General features: G+C 40.3%; 1 protein-coding gene across 3 annotated transcripts in view; it reads left to right on the forward strand.

Annotated features, from left to right (window-relative positions):
• Positions 1–2,627: 2,627 nt before the first annotated feature.
• TSNARE1 (t-SNARE domain containing 1) overlaps positions 2,628–26,156 on the forward strand; it is a 235,091-nt gene continuing 211,562 nt past the window's right edge. For 2 of the 3 annotated variants that reach the window (XM_075211652.1, XM_075211653.1), the window contains exon 1: positions 2,643–2,741. The gene's annotated coding sequence lies outside the window, so the exon portion shown is untranslated. Of the gene's footprint in view, positions 2,742–26,156 lie in introns of all 3 variants that reach the window. The other variant, XM_075211650.1, reaches the window with a different exon arrangement.

Here is a 26,156-nt window from a genome sequence, read left to right on the forward strand (position 1 = left end):
TTTCACTTGCATTGAGAGCTACTTTGACCGCATGTTGTGGGTTCACAGCAACCGGTGGCAGTCATTAACACGATTACCACAATTACGACACCCACGAGACCTACAAATAAAAAACGAATGTATTCGCAATCACTTGCGGTCATCATGCTGCTCCGTCGGTCATCTGCACAGTCGGTTTTCAGGTAAGTCTATTAATATTTATATCGGTGTTTAATACATTCGTTTTTTTTATTTGCAGGTCTCGTGGGTGTCGGATTTTTAGCAATCGAAAAAACCGTACCCAACCCCACAGCAACAGCTTCCAAATGCAAATGTCACACTTATAATCAACTCCAAACCTTCTGTCTGCTTAATTGATAAAGAAATAATGAAGGAATAGCCCACACCTGTCCATTAAACAGCTCTTAAGGCAACTGTCCAATTACTTTTGTTCCCATGAAAAAGAGGGGACTACATATTAAACAATTGTATATCCTAAACCTTTCCTCCAATTTGGATGTGAATACTCTCAAATTAAAGCTGATAGTCAGCACTTTAGGTCCATATTCATTATATAACTGTAACTTGAATATGTTTTGGTAAACAGCTAAAATAACAAATCCCCCCCCAAAGGTCAGTCTATTCAATAGGACTTTACCACCATCATCGTTTTATTTATATAGTGCTAGCATATTCTGTAGCGCTTTACAATTGGGAACAACACAGTAATAAAACAATACTGAGTAATAAAGACAGAGAGGTAAGAGGGCCCTGCTCACAAGCTTACAATCTATTGGACAATGGGAGTTTGATGCATGAGGGTAAGTGCTACATATTACATATTGGTCCAGCCAGATTGCAAAGGTAAAAAGTGCTTTGTGGGCTACATGATCCGATCACGCAGCAATGTTGGTCAGAGGGTTGCTGTCTTGTGTGAACTGTGTAAAGGGAGGTAATAGGGTAACCTAGTGAGGTTAATAGGGATGTTGGGGAATATTATAAGCTTGTCTGAAGAGGTGGGTTTTCAGATAAAGTTTGAAAGTTTGAAGACCAGAGGAAAGTCTTATTGTCCGAGAAAGAAAATTCCATAAAGTGGGTGTAGCCTGAAAAAAGTCCTGTAAGCAGGTAACAAGGTTGGATGAGAGACGCAGATCTTGTGCAGAACGGAGTTGTCGAGTTGAGAGATATTTTGAGACAAGTGAAGAGATGTATGTTGGTGCAGTTTTGTTGGTGGCCTAGTATGTTAGTAGAAAAAATTGATATTGGTAAGGTAACCAATATAGAGACTGACAGAGCAGATCAGCGGTGGAAGAACAATTTGCAAAGAAAATCAATCAACCCGCTGCGTGCAAAATAGATTGTAGGGGTGAGAGTCCTTAATATAGCTGTTTCCTCCAACTTGTGTGGGTTTCCTCCCACACTCCAAAAAAGCACTGGTAGGTTAATTGGCTTCTGATAAAATCATACATGCCAATCTTTTGAAGCTGGCTTCCGGGAGCTGGCGGGGAAGAGGTGGGGGCTTAATGTCATGATTCAATGTTTAATGTCCAATATTCAATGCCGTTAATTTCTGCATTTTGTTAGGATTTGGGAGTTGTGCCTACTCTTCCGGAAGTCCGGGAAGACTCCCCGAAATTCGGGAACCTACCAAAAATTACGGGAGAGTAGGCAAGTATGGATGAAATTAAGTCTAATGTGTGTGTGTTAGAGTGGTAGGAAATATACTTACACAATCTCTCTGAAATTATTTTTCCAAAGCAGTAAAGAATAAATGTAATTTACCAAGCACACACAATTGTGGCATTTACTTTATTTAATTTAATTTACTTAGTTTTATAAAGAGTAGCACAAATATTATGTGTGTAACTTACTTCTCTATACAAGTGAACTTTTTATATCCAATTTGTTTTACTGACTATACAAGTATGTTATGTTACTAGAACATGATTGTTATTTATCACTGGAACATGGATGTAGTATGCTCTACAGTTGAAGTTATTGTAGCATTGATGTGATATTTTATGAGACAGGAACCTCTATGTAATATGTTTTATGTTATTGGAACATGGATGTGACAGGACCTACATGTGATACGCCATTAGAACATGGATATGATTTTTTGTGTGTGACTGGGACATACATGGTGTTATTACATGTGACTGGGATATACATGAGGTTATTACATGTGACTGGGACATACATGGGGTGTTATTACATGTGACTGGGACATACATGAGGTGTTATTACATGTGACTGGGACATACATGGTGTTATTACATGTGACTGGGACATACATGGTGTTATTACATGTGACTGGGACATACATGGTGTTATTACATGTGACTGGGACATACATGAGGTTATTACATGTGACTGGGACATACATGGTATTATTACATGTGACTGGGACATACATGGTGTTATTACATGTGACTGGGACATACATGAGGTTATTACATGTGACTGGGACATACATGAGGTTATTACATGTGACTGGGACATACATGGTGTTATTACATGTGACTGGGACATACATGAGGTTATTACATGTGACTGGGACATACATGAGGTTATTACATGTGACTGGGACAGGGCGAGTCACGTGACAGGGCTCTGTGGTCACAGTGTGGGAAGGGCGGTGCTGTGTCTGTGACGTCAGGACGCACGGTACGTCGTCACGTGACGAGGAACCAGCTGTGGTTCACGTGACGCCGCTCCGCCCACTCTCCCGCTGCCCGGTCATCCCGCGCTCTCACCGTCAGGTAGGGGAACCTCACCCGCCCGCCCCGCACACACCCCACCCGCCGCTCTCACCCGTCACACCGTGCCTCCATCCCCAGCTCCCGGCACCTGAGAGCGCAGCCCCAGCCTGGAGGAGGCCGCATGGGGAGCAGCTCAGGCCTGGAGAGCTGGGTGTGGGGGCCGGGGCGGTGTGTGTGTGGCCCCTGGTGCTGTGCTATGTCACTGTCTGCGGGCAGGTAGAGTGTGTGTGTGTCATGTAACATGGTCAGGAGGGTACACAGCGTGCACCAGAGCCAGGAGCCTGAGAGCTCACCTGATGTGGGACTAGTGGTCCCAGCATGCCCGGCCATACTGCTGCCTATGGGGGCATGGGGGGGGGCATACTGGGGCTTGTGCTCCCACCCTCCCATATCAAAGCATGCTGAGGCTTGTGCTTCCCTCCCATAGCAGAGCATACTGGGGCTTGTCCCCCCCCCCCAATAGCAGGGCATGCTGAGGCTTGTGCTCCCTCCCCCCTATCAGGGCATGCTGGGGTTTGTGGTTCTACAGCTGCTGGAAAGACTCAATCTGCCTTGCTCTGGTGTATTATGCACATGGTGCAAAGCTGCTCTGTAAACAACATGTAGCCCCATGTATTCTGATTAGTTCTGTCCATACCATATATGTTTACATGTTGCAGAGGTCAACACTATGAAATGTGCATAGCTGTTCATTCTCTGTGTGATGAAATAGGTGCTGCACATCTATATGATTCTCTGCTACATTCATCTGTTCAGCAGTTATATACAAGTGTGTGTATGTGTGTATATATATATATATATATATATATATATATATATATATATATATATATATATATATTATATATACACAATATACAAAAAACCCTTATGTGGTTTTGCACATATCGAATGTGCGGTGCACGTATTTGGATTAGTGTAATTCAGCATTGTTTGGTTTCATCATTCTTTTCATTTGCACATAAGGGTTTTCACATGTTTAAATCACATATTAATCCACACTTTCTAGAATTGTTTTACCAGTTTTATGTTCTACTTTGTGGTATCTTTCTGTACTGTACTATTTATTGTATAGTGTTTGTAACATGACAAGCTCTTCAGTGCTGTAATGTTAGGAGATTGTGGGAAGTATACAAAATAACTTTTAAGCACCTGTTAAATGAGCAGTATCAGACAGATCTTGGGGTGAATTGTTCTTCATAGACAACACATGAATGATCTTGAAATACCTACTGATGAGAACACTTTTCTTTGCTGTGTATCTGTTGTGAATGTGGGTAGCAGTATTGCTTTATCAATGGAATAAAGTGAGCATGAAAATAACAGGCGCTGCATAGGATATACATTGCGTCACTTACCCAGGAAAATGTGGCGGCTTAGTATATTTTGCACAATGGAGGCTTTTGTCATACATTGGCGCTTACCACAATTATACATTGTCATTCTAAACCTGTACAGTGCCACTTTTTTCCTGCAGAGTTAAATCACTAATTTCTAAGGGGTATTTCATACACACATTAGTGCCTATTCAAATAAAGTTGAGTTACTGTGAGATGTTTTAAGATAAATGTAGAGGTGTATGTTGGTGCAATTTTAGGTGCTCCAAATTAAGGAAGGAAAAACATTATATGGAAATCTCCAAGTCCAAAACATTCTAGACAGTAGATCCCATACTTATATCGCATTATTAATAGTATAGAGACAGTCAATAAATCAGCACATTAAGCAGACTTTGAGGTTTGGTAATTACATACATATATAATTCAATTTGGCAATAAGACTAGAAATTATTAGTACTTTCTAATTGTAAAAAGAGGACAGGTACAGACAGCAGACACATACTTACTCTTTTTTTTATTTTCTGTGTGCAGAACAGCCTTACTGGCCAGGCATACTGAGGAAACATTGGGAGAAGAAAAATGCTGGAGAGATGACGGCCATTTTATTGTAGCCTAACGCCTCTTTATACATACTTTATTTACCAGGATGTGTGCTCCAAAAGAAAATGGGATGCCACTCTCCAGCACATGGATGTAGTTATCAGAGAGGTAGAACATTTTCTTGCAGCGCACATTTTGAAAGTTCGTGAGGTTGGCCAAATATGGTTTAACATAGCTATGTAGAAAGCATAGACACATGATTGAGGATGATTTTTTTAAAAGTGATCGCGTTTTGTAAAGCGTCATAAACTCCTTTTCAGGCCTTAATGTGATCACTGCTCTGTACAAGATACGTTTTGCTACATTTTTAAAATATTTGATCTGAGGAGCAGTCAGTTCTGTAAGTCATCTATCACTTTTTGACCACTTAACTTGTACATTTCCTTTCTTCCCTCCTGAATTACTGCTTATTTAAGCCTTATTGAATTTTGTATAACTCGTTTAAAGTTAGAACTTTGCTGTTAAAAAACGTAACCATTTTTTTTAATGTACATTGTTTTGTCTGCGAATGTACATGTATTCTCTATGAAATGCGCCATGGGGTCCAATTAGCCCCACCTCCAAGTTAGTGTGAAATCTGACTGGTGCCAAAAAAGCTTTGTAAACTTCCGATAAACTTAGAATTCCTTTTCCCCTTAAACTTTAGTTTGCTCTCAACACAATCTTATTTTTGCATTTATGCACGCACTCAAACGCGTTAGTGCTGTTGTCCTGCAGTCTGCTTGGATTGACCAGATCCAGCCACGTCTTGCCAACCTATTCAATGTGGCACAGTGTCCCTAAAGAACATGATTCCATAGGTAACCTGCATGTTTAGAGAGCATGAACATAATGGTTGTGATTGTGCAGATCATTCTCAGTAATTACCTGTTTATACGTAGTTAGGAAGTAAAGGCTTCTTCACAACTATACACAATATTTTCATCCATGCTTGAAAATTGAATGAAAAGTGCTTTGTGAATACAGCACACTGATTTTTCTGGCGTTGTCCTAATATTCCCATTGACATTATAGAGCATGACCTTCTCTAGTGCATTTATTTTCTCCTCTCAAGATATGTAAAATGCAGCAGAAATACCAGTTATTTACTGAATTTACTCAAAGGTGGAAATGTACACTAAAATTAGCAATCCTTCAGCTATTTACTTTCATCTGTTTAGTCTCAGTGATAAGTTAAAACAATGCATTTAATCAAAGAAAGTCACCTATATGTAATAACATATTACTAGGCATTTTAAATAAGTGTTACTATCAAAAGCAAACAAAACAGGAAGGAGCTGGGGGAAGCAGGTGAAGGCTCGAAGGGGCTGCATGTTGTCTATCACTAATTTACACAGTTCCGTATGAGCTGCACTTTTCATTGAACAAAAAACAGCTCAAGTGCATGGGAAACAAAAAAAACAGGCTCGACTGTGGCTGAATCACTTAGAAATAACTCATTACAGTATAGGTAGTTCTCCAGATAATTTTGCCAACCAGATGGCATTAAGTAGGCGGGTGGGTGCAGTTGTAATACTTTGCAATAATATTGGAAAATGTTGGAGGTTATTGCTCACACCTCAAATGACTGGTGGTCAGTGGTTTAACACACACTGCTGGCTGTAGTGTTCTAATAGGAGAAACATTGGTTTATTATATTATAATAGGACTCTGTTGGGCTCCAAGGGCAAGGTGTTAGTAAAAACAGCCGGGTGGAGAATCCGGACAAGAGGTGCTGGAGAACACTAACTTGTTATATAAATTTATTTCACTTAGTGGTGGAGTGCGCCAATGTTTTCATTGCAAATGTACTGATTTTTGTATTGGAAATGTACTTGTGCCACGTTGGAGGAAATTTGTTTCTGCAACTGTCTGAAGAAAGGAAATCCCATGCTGAAGCCTTTTACGAGGGACCAACACTTTTTTAGAGTGCATATACATCAGGGGGTCGTTACCTTTTATCCCGTCTTGTTAAAAAGATAGACAAACTACTTGAAAAATGCTGCCAGTAAGTAGAGGAAATCACAGATTTATGTGAATTTTTGTTAAATCCAAGATTAGAGAATATATTACATCCTGATGCTAAATATCTAATATAATATCTCAGACTTTGTGGAGCCAGCTACGAAGGGGGCTGGGTTATCCCCTGCCAACATGTGTATCAGAAACCGTATGTGAGCTGTATTTTGTGTATTAGCTGTATTATACCATCTGTATTTCTGGATGATCACTAGTACCTCAAACTAGTGTGTAATGGTCCTTGTAAGGATCCCTTGAGCAATAAAACATCACTGCTTGAAGATTCTGCCTGATGACTATTGCCTGTTATCAACAGATAAGAGCTTACACTCTGATACGTTCCCCGACTGTCCTGTGTTGAACCCTGTGTCTGTCAACACTCATATTCAAAAGCATGAAAGTGGCTTATTAAAATCCTGATGTCCACACACTTTCATGCTTAATTATATAGAAATGAGACCAAATAGTAGGGAGCAAACTATAGAAGTTGGAATGAATGAAGGGAATGCTCCTCAAGGCATGGGACATTTTTCAACTCCGCATTTACAGCTGGCTCCACAAACTTGCACACGGTGGGCAGACTGTTTGTACAGGGGTACTGTCACAATCCGGGATAGGGGCACGTTCTCTTTAATGTACAAGGCAGATTTAGGCAAATAAAAATGTATTGCACGCATCTCATGTAAATCACCTTTATTATCTAGCTTATTCTAGACTGACAAAAGCAAACGGCTTGTTTGTTGCTATGGAATAATGCAAATTTGCATCTAAATATATTAACATATAATCCTCTCTGGCTTGTTTGCAGTATTACTCAGTCTGGGCTTACACAAGACCCCTGTGACGACATCGTTTTTTTTTCTTTTTACTTGACATAATTTTGTATATTCTCACTAGTACAGGGTGCTGCATGTTTGGGCTTGTACACGCAGGCAGTTCCTGTGTGAATTCCACACACGTTTGGCTGAAATGTGTGTGAAATGAATGAAAAGATAACAGCATGATACCTATACGATCATACACCTGGCTGTTTGCTGGGCTTTGTTTATGAAGTATTTTCTTTTAAAGAACAAGGTATTCACATGCTTTTAGCTTTTTATATAAACTAGAATTATATCATGGTCCATTGTACTCCCCAGAACCTATTTCCCGGGTGCTCCACCCGGCTGTTTTTACTTTGCCACCCAGATCTGGGAGCCTAACAGAGTCTTATAATACAATAAACCATTGTTTCTCCTATTATAACAGGCACTATGTGAGCACTACAGCCAGCAGTGTGTGTTAGACCACTGACCACCCTAACCAGTCCTGGCATATGTGGGCAATAATCGCCAACATTTTTCATTATTATTGTAAAGTATTAAAACTGTAGAAAACGCTGCGGTCAGTGAATGAGAGATTTATTCCTGGCTCTGGGGAGGTGTTGGGGTGTTTAATTTGCCGCAAATTGTCTCCGGAATGTCCGAGACACTTTGCGGCAGAGATTTGACAGAAATCTCTGCTCATGTTGCCACGCACTCCGTAGAGCTGACAAGGAAAATTAGCGGAAACTTCTAATTAATTGCTGCGCCACATCACTGACAATTGAATCTCCCCCTTTGGAATTGTGGGTGGACACCACTGAATTGCTCTTTTCTTGCCTTTGATGGGGATACTGATCATAAACCATCTTCATCTGATACAGTCTGAGAATAGATACATTCTGATAATCGAGGTCTGAAGGCTTTGGGGTGGAATTCAATTAGCTGCGAAGTGTCTCCGGAACGTCCGTGAGACAATTACGGTAAAAATCTCTGCTCACTTAGCGAAGAATTTACAGAAATCTCAGCTAAATGAGCAGAGATTTTTACCGTAATTGCCAGCAATGTTCGCAGCATGTTGTCCACGAGCCACATCGCTGGCAATTTAATTTCCCCCTATATGTTAAAATTTCATATAATTTCTGGTCCTAAAAATATGATAAAACAAAACTAAACAAATATAAGAAGTTCTTTGTTGAAATTTTTATTTATCAAGAAACGGACCCTCGCTTTTTTTTTTTTAATTAATACATTTTAAGACCCTTTCGCAAGCACATTTACTATATTGTAAGCAATTAGGACTCCATAAAATTGTGTTTGACAGATCTCATTAATAATAAGTATTTGATTTTGTAATTGGTGTTCATTTAAAGTCTGAATCCCTCCAATAGGAATTACCCTCCTAAATAACAGAAAAAAAACTGTCAGCGCTCAATGATCAATAAAGCTGCCGAATATCTTAGATGAAACAGGATACACCAACCTATCAAATGTAATATGTAATAATAATATCCAGATAGACAGCGCTATACTGTACCCAACGGACCAACAAAGCAAAAAGCAATCTAATACAAATAAGACAAATAAAACAGAAAAATGTCCAAAAACCATCTGTGTTCAATTTCTTATAAATGATTCCTTCAATGTCAGATATATAATGATTATTCATCCATAGGACAGAAATAATGATGACAATTTCCACCCGACCTTCTTGATAAAGACCGCATTAACGGTTGAAACGCGTTGAAGTACAGACTTATTTTTAGAATCTCTACTACCTGCCGATTTTACAAAGTGTCAGTGCATTTTATTATGTGCGTTTTTAACTGGGTTTAAGGTAATAGTATTTTTATATACTTTTTGCCTAAGAGATTCACTATTTATTGTTGGATTCTATATACTGATATATGTCCTATAAGACAGAATTAAAGCTGCTCCTTTTAAAACTATCACGCTAGATGTGAATTTTTTTCTATCTCTGATTTGGACATGATCGGAGGGAGACTATTAATCAGCGTGATATCGAATTGAAGAGTCAATAGAGGAGAACGACGAAAGAACTCGCTACATGACCAGTAATCCACATCTTCCGGTAAGAATCCTTTGCTTACATTTTCATTGAGAGGAAGGTCGGGTGGAAATTGTCATCATTATTTCTGTCCTATGGATGAATAATCATTATATATCTGACATTGAAGGAATCATTTATAAGAAATTGAACACAGATGGTTTTTGGACATTTTTCTGTTTTATTTGTCTTATTTGTATTAGATTGCTTTTTGCTTTGTTGGTCCGTTGGGTACAGTATAGCGCTGTCTATCTGGATATTATTATTACAGGAATTACCCTCCCCCCCTCTTTTGTGAATGTTACATATATTTAGAAGAGCACCCCGCCCACACAATGGCGTAAACTCAATTCCAAGCATTTTGCCGCGGAGTGCCTCCGATTCAGTTCAGTTCGCAATGCCGCTGTGTGGTGAACTTTCTCCATTCACTTTCTCTCTCATGCCATAGAGATGCGCAGAAAAACTAGGAGAATCGTTTCCGTATTTGGCAGCAGTGGGGCATCGTTTTGAATTGAATCTCTTCCTTTAATTGATATAAATTTGATACTGTAATTTATTGTAAGGTACGATTCTATTCCAGTGCAGATATACTTTTGTATTTCCAAAAGCCTAAAAACCACACACAACCCCCCAACTCTGCACTGCGTATTAACACCTGAATGTCACCTGTGTTGTTCCTCATATTCTGTGCCTGAGAAATATAAGCAGAGGCCTCTGCCATGTGATGGGGATCATTGATTGTAACCTGCGTGTTCACTGCTGTGTAAAATGGGATCACACATTGCAGCATTGGCCGTCTGTATTGCTGTGTGACATAACAATGTCACACTCACTACAATGTGATCAGAGGTGTTGTGACATCACACAGGTGTGAACTTGGGGTGGGTGGGATTGTGGATAGAGGGTTTGTGACAGGTCACATTGAAAGAATAACTCCAGTTTATTTACTGAACGCCCACTGACACCATCCATAGAGCTTGGTTGTAGCTGATCCACCCCACACCCAACAGATGATCTTGGTGCATTGCCCCTTACTGTGTTGATTTGAAGGTTTACACTTGTCAAAATAGAGATCAATAGATCATGGTCATTTTGAAGTTTCTTAAAACTGCATTTATCCTGGTGACCTATTAATCACTTTCCGTGAACACAGGACAGAGCACCATGGGCTGGTGTTAATCTGTATGTACTGTGAAGACCTCTGAATGTGAGACTGACGGTATTTGATGCAGATGATTGGCCCCAACTGGTTCTTCTACTTGACAGAGGTCTCTCAGTAAACATTGTCGTGACTGGAGTTTTGCTGTACATACATTTTTACTTTTAATTAGTGATTATTTGACTGAACCTCTGGAACATGAAATGGGCTCAGTCTTCCAGCATGTATTTATAACACATGCAGTTTATTACAATATATTTGAATTAATAGTTACAATAGCAATCAAATAACTGAGTGTTTGTACCCAATGTTATAACATGGACTTTATGGAGCATGTAGTTAATCAACAGATTTTGGGTGTGGAGATGATTAATACTTTTAAATATGAAACTCTGCTCATAATTAGTTGCTAATGGTTGCACAGCTTATGAAACCTGCTGCACATCCTTCAGCAGTTTCTTTAGGATACCAGATCTTTACAAAAGGATTAGACCATATCCGAAAATACACCCTGCCACTAGAAGGAGCAGGACCAGCTTATCATTAGTGCAATCCCCATTGTGAGGCGTGGCGATGGGGGTGCCTGGCCATCCTGGTACACGCTTCTGTTTGTCCTGTTCTGGCTGCAGGCTTTACATGGACCTGGTCTCGCACTGATGAGAGCGATCAGAGTGATCCAGCTGCATTCTGATTCGCTGTCAATCACATGCTATAAAACTGGCAAAGTCTTTCTTCCTTTTTCATGTTTGGTTTGGTCCCTAGGAGGGAGGGGATGAGAGAAAGGGAGGGGGGAAGAATGGGAATAGGAGGGAACAAGAAAGAATGGGATGGAAGGAAGGTGGGTGAATCGGAGGGAGTAAGAAGAATGGGAGGGATGGTGGGGGGTGAATCGTCCGGAGTCAGAAGGAATGGGAGGGAGGGTGAATCGGAGGGGGTGGGGGTTTGTATGGGAGGAGGAGGTGGAGGGAGGTAGAGGGAGGGGGTTTGTATGGGGGAATGGGAGGGAGGAGGAATGAGGGTGGGGGAAAGGGAATGAGGGAGGTAGGAGGTGGAATGAGAGTGGGGCAATGAGTGGGAGGGGGAATGAGAGTGGGGGGATGGAAGGGAGGAGGAATGAGGGTGGGGGGATGGAAGGGAGGAGGAATGAGGGTGGGGTAATGGGAAGGAGGAATGGGAAGAATGAGGGTGGTAGAGTGGTGGAATGAGCGAGAGGGAGCAGGAATGAGGGTGGAGGAATGAGAGAGAGGGAATGAAAGAGAATGTACGCTATAGGTGACCTCTGTGAAAGCTGTTGACGGCAAAAGGGGCTCAAGTGCAATTTGCAAAATGAAAGCTGACCATAGAAAATACACTTTAGCAACCAGTGGAGCAGGGCTATTATATTAAATGTGCCTTTTAGAATCGCAGTGTCTTGGTCATGAATGATAAATATGGCTGCTTTGAGCACGGACTCTTCTGATGGTTAATTTTTTTTGTTTTTTATACCTTTGATGGATAGAGACTGTTCCCTTAATATTGGATTCCATAGCAAACCGTCATATGTGTCAGCTCAGCTTGATGTAATGGAAAAGGGTAACCTCCTGACCCCTAGCTGCCCAAGGGGAAGCGGAGTCCACCTTTCATTTCTTAATTTCCTGCTTTCTGTTCCAATTTCATTACAGAGCAGATTATTTTCAGCATCGGAAGCCTAATTTCTTCTTTACTGTCTAGTGGTAAAGAGCGGTTTGCTGCAATTCATAAACTGTATTTCTACTTTGCTTTTGAACATTTCCTTGCAGTAAGGCTCAAGAAGCTTGTTTAAATTATGTCTTTACGTCTGTGTCTTGCACTAGATATTCTGCTGGATGTTGGGGATCATTCACAATTCAAATTGTAGTCTGTAGTTCATTGCTGGTGCTTTAATGTTACATGTTAACTTAAATCACTATGAATAACTTAGATCCACTGATTAAATATGCAGTATTCTCCCCATAAAACGTTGACAGCTGGGTGGCATTAAAAAGAATCCGGGTGGGGGCAGTTGTAATACTTTGCAATAATATTGAAAAATGTTGGAGGTTATTGCCCGCACCTGCCAATACTGGTCAGACTAGTAGTCAGTGGTTCAACACACACTGCTGGCTGTAGTGCTCATATAGTGCCTGTTATACTAGGAGAAACAATGGTTTATTCTATTATAATAGGACTCTGTTGGGCTCCAAGAGCCGGGTGGAGCACCCGCGGTTATAGGTGCTGGAGAGAACACTGAATATGTGTGATGCTCCGCGTGTTCTACAGATTCCTGTATTAATAAGGTGCTTTCCTCTGTGCAATATATGTTGTGGATAGTGTTAGTCATACTTGCCAACTCTCCCACTCACAAAATTTGGGTTTGTCTCACCGACTCCCGGGAGAGCTGGCGATTCTCCAGCATCTGGCCCATCTGCCCACTTCAATAAAATTAGAGCTGAAAAGTACGGGCGGAGGGGGGCGGGGCTTAGCTTTTCGCATCATTTTGGCCCCGCCCCCAGTGATGTAATGCTTGTTTGGGGTCTTTTTTGTAAAAAAGACCCATAACAGGCATTATATCACTGGGGGCGGGGCCAAAATTACGAGAATCACAAAGCCCCGCCCCCTCCACCAATACACCCCTCCAGGATCTCCCGGACTCGGCCAACATAAGGTTGGCAAGTATGGTGTTAGCTTTTTTTTTCATTTCCTCGCGCCACCTGAAAGGTGATGTGAGCAAACTCTGCAACCACACTTCTCAACAAGCCTTTATAGTTGTATAAGTTCATTTGTATCATATAGAATAGAATTAATTCATCACAGATGTGATTTAATTTAAAATATTGTGTTGGTAAAGCTGTTTGACAGATGTTGACATTCCGTGTAATAGCTTTACACCCAGCTTGTATCCATATTTACAAAGGGGGGGGAGATAATACACTAAATATGGGTAAATGTACAGCATTTGTAACTAGATATTTATGATTTTGTGTATTTTGAATTAAAACAATGCTGTCATGAGAAAGGTATAAAAAATTAAAAATCTGGAAATCTCGCCTAGAGTAACGTGCTTTAACAGTGCAGTTTATCAGCCCAAGTCGGGGTAAGGCCATGCGTTTATTTTACAAGGCTGCATTTTCTGACCTGATCATTGCAGCATGCTAAAATGTCCATGTGAACTAGCCCTCAGTGACTTGGAATTTAAAGTACATAACTACAGAAATATGGCAACGGGTAGGGAACAACTGAGAGGCTATTCCCTGTTTAACCTATAATAACAACGTTTACTCACCTCTGATCAATTGTATATAAGAAATATTTTAATGAGTTTAGATTTAATAGTTGCTTATAATTCTGTGATAACAGCAACTTTTTCTGCTTTAGATAAACTGATTGTTGGTTTAGAAACAAAGCTTTTTGGGGGTTTTCCAGTTTTACTTTTTTACTTTAACTTCCCTTTATACTTTAACCTTCTCAGAATAACACATTTTACTAGAGGACAGTAACCATTCTCAGCTTGTAACTGCTTGTCTTGGATGCGGCTGAAGGACATTAATCACGTTCTCACCCTTGGCGCAGATTACAAAGCCGAGTGAATCCACACTGTTCAGTCCACACCCCCTAAACCAAGCTGCCACCCCCTGGAGAATCAACAGGTGTCTTTAGGACCAGGCTGCAAAATTTAGCACATACATGCAATCCAGCTTCCTCAGAATTCACGTCAATGGGTGAAGTTGAGTAACCGTAACGCTCTAAGAAAGTGGTCAGGATTCATGCAGAGGGTCAACTGATTGAAGTTTTTGGGCCTGAGTCATTAAGGAGAGCAAAGCAAAAAAACGGAGTAAGTTTGATCCTGGACAAACCATGTTACAATGCAAGGGGTGCAAATTAGTTTTTTATATTGCACATAAGATAAGTACTGGCTGTTTTTTCATGTAGCACACAAATACTTGATAGCTTTATTTTTACACTTAAATGTAAAATTGATTTAGGACATTCTCTATCCCAACTATAAATCTGTCCCCGCATTTTAAGTTGACCTCCCCTTCAATGAAACATGGTTCTGCAAAAGTTACTCTTTTTTTATGCTTTGCTCTCCTTAATGACTCGGGGCCTTTAGCTTTAACCTCTTTAAGACAGATGGGTTTTCCCTCCTTCATGACCAACCCAAATGTCACATTTTGCAGCATTTCGATTCGGATGTACGTCACAATTGTTAATTATTTTATTTTGTGGGGGACAGATGGTGCTGTCTTAGAATAAATATGAGCTAAATTACACTTCTCCAAGATTCTGACGTATATAATGATACATAAATACACAACCCCTGATCATTGGCCCAGCACTAGGGGGAGACATTCTTACTTTGGGAGGACAAGGAGGTGGTGGGCACATTGTTGGGGCAGCGGTCAGTCTGTGACATGCTCCTATTTTTCAGAGTGCTTCCTACAATGCGTCACATGGTCTAGTTATGATGGCAATGGGGGTTTGAGAAGGAAATTTAATGGACAGGACTGTTGCAGAAATGGACAGTTTCCCTTAATGACCTACACAGCCAGTTACCGAAATGCAGGATGTAACACCAGGTCTCCCACATAAATTTAAAAAAAACATTTGCATTTAATAAATTAACCATTGCATGGCCTGTTCCATAACACCATTGTTCAACACTCACCTATACCACTGATCGCTCTGCACTGCTCCCTTATCCTGGCTGTGAGGTGCTGTAAGTATATCACTTTTCTGCCAGGAATCAGGAGCTGTGCAGGACCTGCAGTGCTGGACTGCGGTTACATTGCATCTAATAGAAGTAACACTGAGAAGACTATGAATGAGGGGAAAATTGGAAAAAAACAAAACAAAACTGGTGGCCCCTTTAAGACGTTCATCAAGTGAGAAGAAGCGCTTTGAAGTCCGCTGGTGTCTGCGGAACAGTTACATTATTTCTGAGAAGCAGGAATAATTGTGTTACGGGGGCACTGACGGGATGGAGGGGAGACATAAGTGCTTCACAACCAGGAAAATCTAATAGACGAGCGCCTTCAATGGCAATAGCAGCCGTTATTAGACAGGTAATTTGATGAGATCATTCCTTGCACAAGCATTCTCCCCCTTCTATATACTGGAAATGAAGTTGCTATTGAAGTAAAGTTGTTACTCTCACCCCATTGTCCAATTACTACAGCGTAAATGGCTCATTAGACCACGTTTTTATGTCTTACATAGTCTGTAGTGTCATTGCTCACCTCTTACCCAGTATCTGCGTGTGATTGCAGGAAATAAAGAGTACTTTCACATGAATGGTTCAGGCTTATTGTGATAATTACCTGCAGTTGTTATTCTTAGATATGAAATGTACATCTGCTGCCCGGCCGTTTACCCGTGGCCGCTCAGGGGTGACGTTTACCGCTTGCGAGGCAGAGAGCATGAACCAGTCTGCGGACGGATCACATTGTGGCAGCTGGCTTCAACTTGACTCAAAGGATTATTTTTGGAAGAGACTGAGGTTTGTTGTTTTTAAGCATGAAGCGTCGCTCTAAGCTCTCCGCCAGCAGTTTACTTAATTTTTCTTGCAGTGTTGTACAAAAACAAGTCCTGCAAAAGAAAATAGGAAATCCCGGCCATCTCTCGGTATCTGATGACATCACTTGAAGGTTCCTCTCATTTTTTTTTTGTGCCAAAGTTTCCCCCGGCCTACTGGTCACATCTGTGTGTATTCCCCAAAAACTTTTTGATAAGATAAGAGGGGGTTTTTACAGCTCAGGTGTTTTATATAAAAATAATTTGGTGAAAAGAACAGCCAGTATTTTCTTGACCTAAAATGTAATATAAGCTTTCATTAATGTCAGAAGTGAACCAAAGATAGCAGAATATGTGTGGCCATTACTGTGTTGAAATGTATTTGCTTAGGTTTTATTAATCGAGCTGTAAACCTGCGTTGGTGATATAAGTGAAATCTTCAGGATCTAATCGGAGGTGAATATATTTGAGATAACAATTTGATCAGCTGGACACATTTTTCCACTTGGTTGAACAATTATATTGCTGAACAATCAGATCAGCTACTGAATTTAGCGCACGTGAAAATGAATTGTTCCATACATGTGAACATATACAACCCATTATATAACCCTAGAGACATTTTTCCACTTAAAAACACTACATACTGACTGATCCCTTTTCTAAACACCTTGATGGGTAGTTTTCAGCTGCAAATGCTTGTCAGGAAGTGGGTGAGCTCACCAATTCACGTACATTGTGACTGCGTCAAAGCGTCTTCAATAGGGCTTTATGGGCAGGTGTTCAACGCTTAAATTGAACACCTGTGTGTATGAGGCCTACGTAAGTGATTCATTCTACTTTCTGATCTTTCATCTCGTGTTGCCCATACTAGCCGTGATTTCGTGACCGCATTTTGGGACCATTGTTACATTAGTGGCCAAATTAGAATTCTCCTAATCTGTGACACCGAGAACACCTTAAACCTCCCATTATAGGTCTTGTGTATGAATATGTAGCACACATCTTGTGATGTCATGCACCTAATTCATGGCGGTTCTACGAGTAACCACATAGATTTCCTGGTCAAGGTGGCAGCATCTTTGGGGCAGTGAAAGATTGCACTTTCTGATGAGAGGAGTTAGGGCGATCGGGGAATGCACTAATCGTGTGATTTCATTTAGCGGGATGCGTTTCGCAGCTGCCGGTTGCACTTTTACAGAAAAACACTTTCCGAGCTGCCCTTTGAGTAGTTTAATTAAAAATTTGAAACACACAAAGGGGTCTCCCGATGTCCCCTGTCTCATATTTTAAACAAGGCCAAACTGACTAGCATTTTTGGAGAGCAGAAAAATGTATTTAATGAAGGTTGGTTCTAAAGTGAAAGTAGCTTAGGCTAAAGCTGGGTACACACTACACTGTTTTCGTCCAATAATCGGCTCAAACAGCCGACATACGACCGCTCGTTCAAAAGTCGGGTCAGTGTGTGCAGTGACACGATGGTCGAAAGTCTGCCCAAATGGACGATTGTCGCCTCATTTGGTTGGTCGTACCGTTTAATATTTTCGTTCCAATCTCGTTTCCGATGTGTAGTGTGTATAAACTTCCGACCGATCCACAACAGTGAGTACGAAATTACAGTCATTGCTCACGACAACATGGCTGTAAAAAGTCGCTAACGGGACGTCCGCTCTTCCCTTTATCGTCCTAAACAAGGCTAGTGTGTATGTAGTCCATGGACCGAGCGACCGGAAAATCGGTCGCATGTAAAATCGCTCGGCATAAAAAGTTGGTCGAAATTTCTGTAGTGTGTACCCAGCTTTAGTAGTGACTGTCATACTGTATTCACCTTTTGCTTATTTAAGAGTTTCCTGAAAGTCCCCCCACAAATTAACAACCATCCTCGTATTAGGGGGATGGTTCCAAGGACTGAAGTGGCCGTATACTTTTAATTGCACATAGCTGATAAATAGTATATAAAGAAGCAGTGCGTGTCAACATTTTTATCGGTTCATAAATGACCCTTAGGGCTAGATTTATTAAACTGCGAGTTTGGAAAAGTGGAGATGTTGCCTATAGCAACCAATCAGATTCTAGCTGACATTTATTTAGTGCATCCTACAAAATGAAAGCTAGAATCTGATCTGATTGGTTGCTATAGGCAACATCGCCACTTTTTCAAATCCACAGTTTAGTAAATATACCCCTTAATGTCAAAATGGTCATTTTCTAACTAGTAGAATAATGGCTTGATTTAGAATTAATTATGAATTTAAAATTTGCTGGTGTCAAATGTTTCAGTAATGGGTCTGTACTACTGCTTACATGGATAGTCTTACAAGGTAACTCCACTCAAAGGGTTTTGTTTGTCTAATTTGAAATTTAAAAACATTATGCTTCACATTAACTCCTGATGATTGAAATGTGACGTCTGCCTGAAATCGCCTACTTAAAACCCAGAAATACAATGTTGCTGCCATTTCAGTTTAAGGACTGATGCTCATTTGTAACCATGGAAACGCATCTGTGCAGTCCAAAATTCGTATCCATGGTTACAGATGTCATAAAGGAGTGTCAGCAGTTAGCAACTTATGTTTTTCAAATAGCAAACATGTATGTTACATTCATTTCTCATGTACTAAATGTTGGATCTTGTCAGTTGTCCTGAGTACAGAGCGCAGTTTTTTCCAGCAGTTCTTTCAGGAAAGAATTAGTTACACACGTTCTTGCTTGTTGCCGAGAGAAGTTAGTACAGCAATTTATTTGTAAATGCATTGTCTCTGGTATCATTTTATATATCGTTATTATGTTCTAATGATGCTGTTATAACAAGATGATTCATAATAACTGCATCTACAAGTGATTTTATTTTAAGCACTTCCTATAAAAATTGGCTTTATTAGTTTTCTTTTTAAGAATACGCTCTTACTACATTTCCGTATTACATTATTACCCAGAATCATCATCACAGTTTGTGTTCTGGTTTGCTGATAGTGTGTGCGCTCTTGTTACAAAGATGAACATTTTGATGTATTCTGATCACTGTTACTCAGTACTGAATGATCTGTATGGCTACAATTTCTGTTTAGACCCGTCCTCGTGCTGTGAAGTACTGTGTATAAGATCACCCTACAGTACTCCTCCGCCCGTGAGGGTAAGACCTAGTGGCGTACGCCGTGACCACTGCCATTCATGGCTAGCGCACTCTGTTATCAAGAAGTAATAAAATGATCTATACTCATATTTTGCTGTTTACTAAGAAACATATTCTGCTCATAATAGGAATGGTAAATTCTCTACTGTAAGTTATAAACTTATTTAAAGTCAACTAAGGGTCCTATGACACAGGGCAGAGTTGACCTAATACCTGCACATTACACAGTCCTTGTAAGGCATCATTTGTAATTTAGAACAGAACTAATTGCCCGTTTGGTGTGATCCTCATGGGTCGCTCTGTTTCCCATTTCCCACTTTCTTAATGCGTCACGTGACGCAAGTGACATCACCTCTGGAATTATAGGAAAGTCACACAGAAGCTGCCCCAAGTAGAATAGTTTTCAATGTGATGGATTCCCCCCCCCCCCCCCCCCCTCCTACCAGAGACAGGATAAATGTCCTTTAAAACACATGTCAAAACTGGCATTATAGCATGTGGGTGGCATTATAAAGAGAATGACCTCTATATTGGAATTCATTTGAAATTTACCTGATGGTAGATGAGGGTTTTGCAGAGAGGAATTTAATGTCTTTGCTGTGTTCCCAACTAGTGTGTCAGAGCTCAGACAGTTGATTGCTCCATCATCATCATCATCATCATTTATTTATATAGCTCCAGAAAATTCCGTAGCGCTTTACAATTGGGAACAAACATTGATAAGACAATACTGGGTAATACATACAGACAGAGCGGTAAGAGAACCCTACTCGCAATCTTATAATCTATGGGACAATGGGAGTTAGAAACACAAGGGCATGTGCTACATCATATTGCACAATGGACCAGCTAGGTAATAGTATTGAGTGGGGGGTGTGTGTTGCAATATTGGTCAGAGGGTTGTTGTCTTGCGTTAGCAGTGTAGAGGATGGTAATAGGGTAATCTAGGGAAATTAAGATGGTGGTTGAGGAATATCATAACCTTGTCTGAAGAGGTGGGTTTTCAGTGAACGCTTGAAGGTTTGTAGACCAGAGGAAAGTCTTATTGCGAGGGGGGGGGAATTCCACAAAGTGGGTGCAGCCCGAAAAAGTCCTGTAACCGAGAGTGGGAGGATGTGATGAGAGTGGAAGAGAGACGCAGATCTTGTGCAGAAAGGAGGTGTCCAGTTGGGAGATATTTTAAGACCAGTGAGGAGATGTATGTCGGTGCAATTTTGTTGATGGCCTTGTATGTTAGTAAAATAATTTTATATTGGATTAGTTGAAATACAGGCAACCAATGTAGAGACTGACAGAGTGGCTCAACAGAGGAATAACGGTTCATAAGGAAAATCAATCAAGTCTGACTTTGGGAACGACCAATAATCTTTATATTGCCAGTCTTCCCCTCTACCGACTAATTGACAGATCTGAGGCAGACAACTATTAGAACCATTGATGCTGGGTACACGCTACAGAAAATTACTCCTGGTGCGATTTCTATAAATATTTCACCATTGACTGAAACCCCCAATGAGCAGCCAATTCATGTGTACACATCTACACCAATTACCTTCAGATCTGTGATCTTCATCTCATAACCATCTACTGAAAGATCGTCTGTAGCTACAGATATCTGCCTACACTGCTGGTCTTTATTTGCCCGACATCGCTCCATCGTTTATGATTTTTAGGAAATTTATAAATCCAAATCAACAGATGCGATGTGTTTTCCTACGATAAAACATGATTATGGGAGGATGCAGACTAATGCAATAACTGACCAAACGGTCATGAATCGTGTGATCTGCATGATGATTGCAGCATAACTGATACAGTTCAGAGAGTTGTATGCGGTAATGGGATGCACCAAAATGTAAAGAAAGTAGTTAATGGACACGTTTCTGATGCTCTGGTCTGACCTGCGTTATACATGGCTGCTGGGGTGGTCATCGCTTTCGTTTTAAGACTCGTTATAGTAATGCTTTTAATATGTTATAATGCAGCCTCATTGTTAAGCAACTTCTACCTGTAGTCACTGTGATTAGTGCTGAGATGTATCTCCCTCCTGCACTGTCTGCAGGCGTTAGGAGATAATTACCTATGTTTTAGGCCAGCCGTACAGCTGTTCCACAAAGTTAGAAATCTGTCAGGAATAATCCCAAGACTAAAACGTTTGCACTCAAAAAGTGACTTCTAGCAGCAAGAGTTTAGAGAAGGTCTCAGTAGCCTTCATTCTAATAACCAATAATACTGTGCTAGCTTGTCATGCCTATTCAGCAGTCTAACGAACTCGGCAGAAAGGAGAGATACAGGGCTTATAAACCATCCACGCAACAAATGTTAATAGGATAAAACAGTACAAAGGTAAAACAAAGTTAACTGCAGGCAAGAGTCGTTGTATCGTCCCCCCCTCACCCCAAATGGCGATATTACCCCAACAACTGGGTTAATACTAAATTCAGGAAAGTATTTTTATTGGTGGTTTTTCGTAGTAAATCTTACATAATGTTGCCCTCCTGCTGTGTGTTTAATATGAATAGACCACATTTATGATACTTTTATCCCATGCCTATATTTTTTCTGTAAATGTCCCTAAATATATTTGCCCCAGCTCTATGTATGGGAGAATAGATCACTCGTTGGAGGTATTTACCCGGCGATTTACTTGTGACGCTCTATTTGGAATATAATGTGACAATTCCATTGTTTCTCTATTGTCTTTCCACCATCCAAACACGGCACATTCTGTTTTGACAACGGAATCGCTATGTTTCCCCATTAAGTTCTGTGCTCAGTATCTCCATGTATCCTCGCTTTAAAACACCTTTGTTTCCTCCCCAGCAAATCCTGGAGTGGTTACTACGTTATATATTTGTTTTCTATTAAGGCAATGGTGTTTTTTTTATTTTTTTTATTATTCCATTAGATTTCCTGCTCATCTCTCTGACTCATAACATTCCACTTGTATAAATGTAATATTAGCAGAATAGTTGCAGATTTAGAGTAGTTGAAAATCTTCTGTTTGTGCCACTGGGTTTGTCCCCATCTGCGACAATGATCTTCTCTGGGGCTGATGGGGGAGATGCAGGCTGCAGCTGAGCAGAAGAACGGTTTATTGCATGTTAGGTCATTAATGATCACGTGTCTGTTAAGGTAAAGCTAATAGCCTCATGTTAGGGTCATTGCTATGTAGCAAAATTGTATTCTGAATGTGTTATTATGTAAAGTTTATCAACGGCAGCCTGGAGAGTTAAATCCGGGGATTAGTTTTCCATACTACACAGCTCTTGTCATATTTAGTTAAATGTGCAAAAATGTGAGGAAACAGAAGTGGGATATTGGGACCTGGAACCGTTCCATTTATGTTTAATGCTTTATGTTTATCTGAACTTCAAAAACGTGCATCATGTAGGGCACAGAAATCATACCTTGTATGATGTGTATTTTGCAGCAAAGCTGCCAAGTAATAGCTTAGCAATGAGTAAGCACCACTGATATTTTGAGGCCATCTACATTGGTTAATTATTCAGACATACTGGGCCTGATTCATTGAGGCATGCAAAATGAACGTAAACTGTTTTTTTTTTAAAATAAAAAAAAAAACCGCAAAGAAAACATGCACGTTATTCGGGTATTCACATGTCCGTGTTCAACTACAAGCGGATCTAAAGAATTGTCTGTTGTTGAATACAGGCCTAGATACACTCTATACTGACAGACACAATACACTGCAATATACATTCATTACGTATGTGGAATATAAAGTCACAGCAGAGCACATAGAAAAAAAAAAATGAAATTATAGTCACCTGTTAATAAGTCATTAAGGAAAATATTGTTTCTTTCAATACGATAAGATGTATCAGAATGTTATTAGTGTGCACTGTACATAAAATACAGTTGCTCTTGATTACAAATATGTTCTAGCTGCACACGTCCTCACTAGTAATTGGCACTTACACCTGTGGCTGGTGTAAGTGATACGGCAGAAAGACACGTACCGTAGAAATGCCCAGAGCTTGGATCAGGCACTGCGGTCGAGCTTGGCACACCTTTACTGATGCACAGCAGTGGAGTTGAGGCATTTTCAATTGGGTAACTCAATAAATTAATGAGTAATTTAGTCGAATTTGAGATACTTTAGAGACAATCTGTCGTTAGAATTTTGTATTATCAATGGGATGATCAAACTGCTGATAAACACTGGCTACCATGTGGCTGTTATGTGAGGGAACGGCGAATTAGTGTCGGCGAGTTTAGGAGGTCCCGGTGCTATATAGGGGCATATGTAGTTAAGGGGTCTGCAGGAGGACAGGTATTGTCATGGTTGCTACAATATATATGATTAATACATTTCTCGGGTGAGCAAAAAAAATAAAAAATATCCATTCTAGTTTCTGAAGAAGCCGAGGCACAGAGGGAATATATTATTCCTAAACTGGCTGCTCCATTGCAGGGGTGCACTGGAATTTGCGTCTCCTCTATGATTTACTCCACTTTCTTTTAGTAACCCGTCGCTCGCACTCCAGTCAACGTGAAGCTGTGATTGGTGCCATGGCAATCAAGTAGCGGCAGTTAGAAGAATGTTGTCTTACCCACGTTTGGTTGTTTGTTTATTTCGGCAAATTTAGCAGAACTGTGGTGACATTTTCTTTCCCAGCAACTTGTGAAAATTAGGATGTGATTATTGATTGATTATGAATGCAAGATAATAATGACCATTACACCTTCACACACAGAAATGTCGCAGGACAAAAATAAAAGATCACAGCACCGTTACCTTGGCAGAATAAGTGCTGTCTGATTTAACACAACGTTTTAGCTGAGAAGTTCCATTTTGCAATATTTGCCATTGGACATTTAATAGTGTCCTAGTTTTACCCTGGAGAACACTTTCTAAAATGTTCCTAACTAAGTTCATGTGATTTCCTGTGTGAAAGCAAAAAAACATCTACATGGGAAGTGCAGAGGGCTTAATGCAGATTAATATGTATTAAATGAGGTTTCTGTCAACATGACAGTGTTCCTTTCCAGGAGATTCTTGTATTCAATCAATTGCTAAAGCTGGCTACACACCGATGCAATTATCGTGCAGATCACACATATTGCAAGAGTGTGTACGCTCCCATGATCATGTTTTATCTTACCATAGCACATCACGTTTGTTGGTTTGGTTTTATACACTGAAAAATTTACGATCAACGATGGAGCGATGTTGGGTATATGTGGCAGTGTGTATGCACTCACGACCAGCAGCGTAGGCAGATATCTGTACAGTGCACAGAGTCACGTTCTTTTCAGCAGATGGTTATGAGAGATGAAGAGCACAGATCTGAAGGGAAGTCATGTAGGTGTGTACACATGAATCTGCTGCTCATCCGGACTTTCAGTCGTTGGTAAAATCGTTACAGAAATCACATCTGAAGTTAGATTGCATAGGTGTGCCTAGCTTAAGTGAAGGACATGTTGGCTGGCAGGACATGCTGAAACTTGTAGTTCAGTAGCGGCTGGAGAACCACAAGTTAGGTGTTGTATTTGCTATAATTGTTTTTCGTTGTATCCATAATTGTTAATGTCTTTGTACAGTAATAGCAGCTGATACATTGAACATTAATATTTTGGTATTATTGGGTTTATATGCACATGGTTATGAGTCATTTTGTACCATGTATCACATGCATATGTATGTGTTACATAGATATATATATATATATATATATCTATATCCCACTTTTTTTCTTGTAGTACATTATCCCAGTGCTGCAAAATGTCAGCACGCTCTAAATCCTAAATAATAATTTGGAAGTTGCTGATATAATGTTACGTTGCTCGTCCCCTCCAAACCATCCCATTGGTATCACCCGCCCTCTCGTTCCCCGGGCCCCGGCTCTGACCGCAGGCCATGTTCCAGCGCAGTCACGGATATGGAAGACTGAGCTTCCACCCCCGAGCTCTGGTTATTTCAGAGATGGGCACATGGGGCCAAGAGTAAAATCATCTCTACATCAGATTCCAGTAACAAACCAAGAAGTGCATTTCAGTCTCCACAGAGTATTGTTTTGGAAATAAAATAAAGTGATGTTTGTGTGCTGTTAACATGTTTTTGACACTTCTCCCAGTGTTTTTATGTATTTGATATTCGCTGTGAACATTCGTTGTGTGTTGGAATATACGAGGAATTATAACCACTTGTCAAGGAAATCACTTGTCATCTTTAGTGAGACATGATTCTGAATATATATTCTGGGTAATAATTGGATTGTCCGGAGGCCATTTTATAGTTGAGTTTTACACTTTGCGATCGTCAACCATCTGTTTCTCCTTCAGTGTTCCTATATCTCCTGATTATCTTCTGCCTGTCGATCACCTGTCTCTTTCCTGCACTCTTGTCTGTCCGCATGGGGCTAATTTCAATAGAATCCTAAATTGCAAGTTGCAGAGATATTGTTTTATTAGGTGTTCTGAAATGATTCCTTTTGCTGTTCTGTTTACATGGTATAGCAGTCAAAACTTCAGATGTTAGAAGCTCTTTAAAGGAAAAAAAAATCAATCCCCTACTTACCTACAGTTATCAATCCTTTCATTGAACATTCATACACAAGACAATAGTCACATTCTTCTTAGTGGTGCTCACAGTGGCCTCAAGGTATTAAATCCTCTCCCAGAAACTATGCATTCACACACCTTTGTAAATACAGTCAGATCAACACCTTGCTAAAGTCAAAATTTGGTTTGTCACAGATTTCGTGACATGCGTCACGTGATCCAATATGGTTCCCAAATGCTTTTAACTGTACAACAGGATGTACACACGGCCATTCAGACCT

This window comes from Mixophyes fleayi, chromosome 5 (assembly GCF_038048845.1).
Source record: "Mixophyes fleayi isolate aMixFle1 chromosome 5, aMixFle1.hap1, whole genome shotgun sequence".
In the NCBI taxonomy this organism is placed as follows: domain Eukaryota; kingdom Metazoa; phylum Chordata; class Amphibia; order Anura; family Limnodynastidae; genus Mixophyes; species Mixophyes fleayi.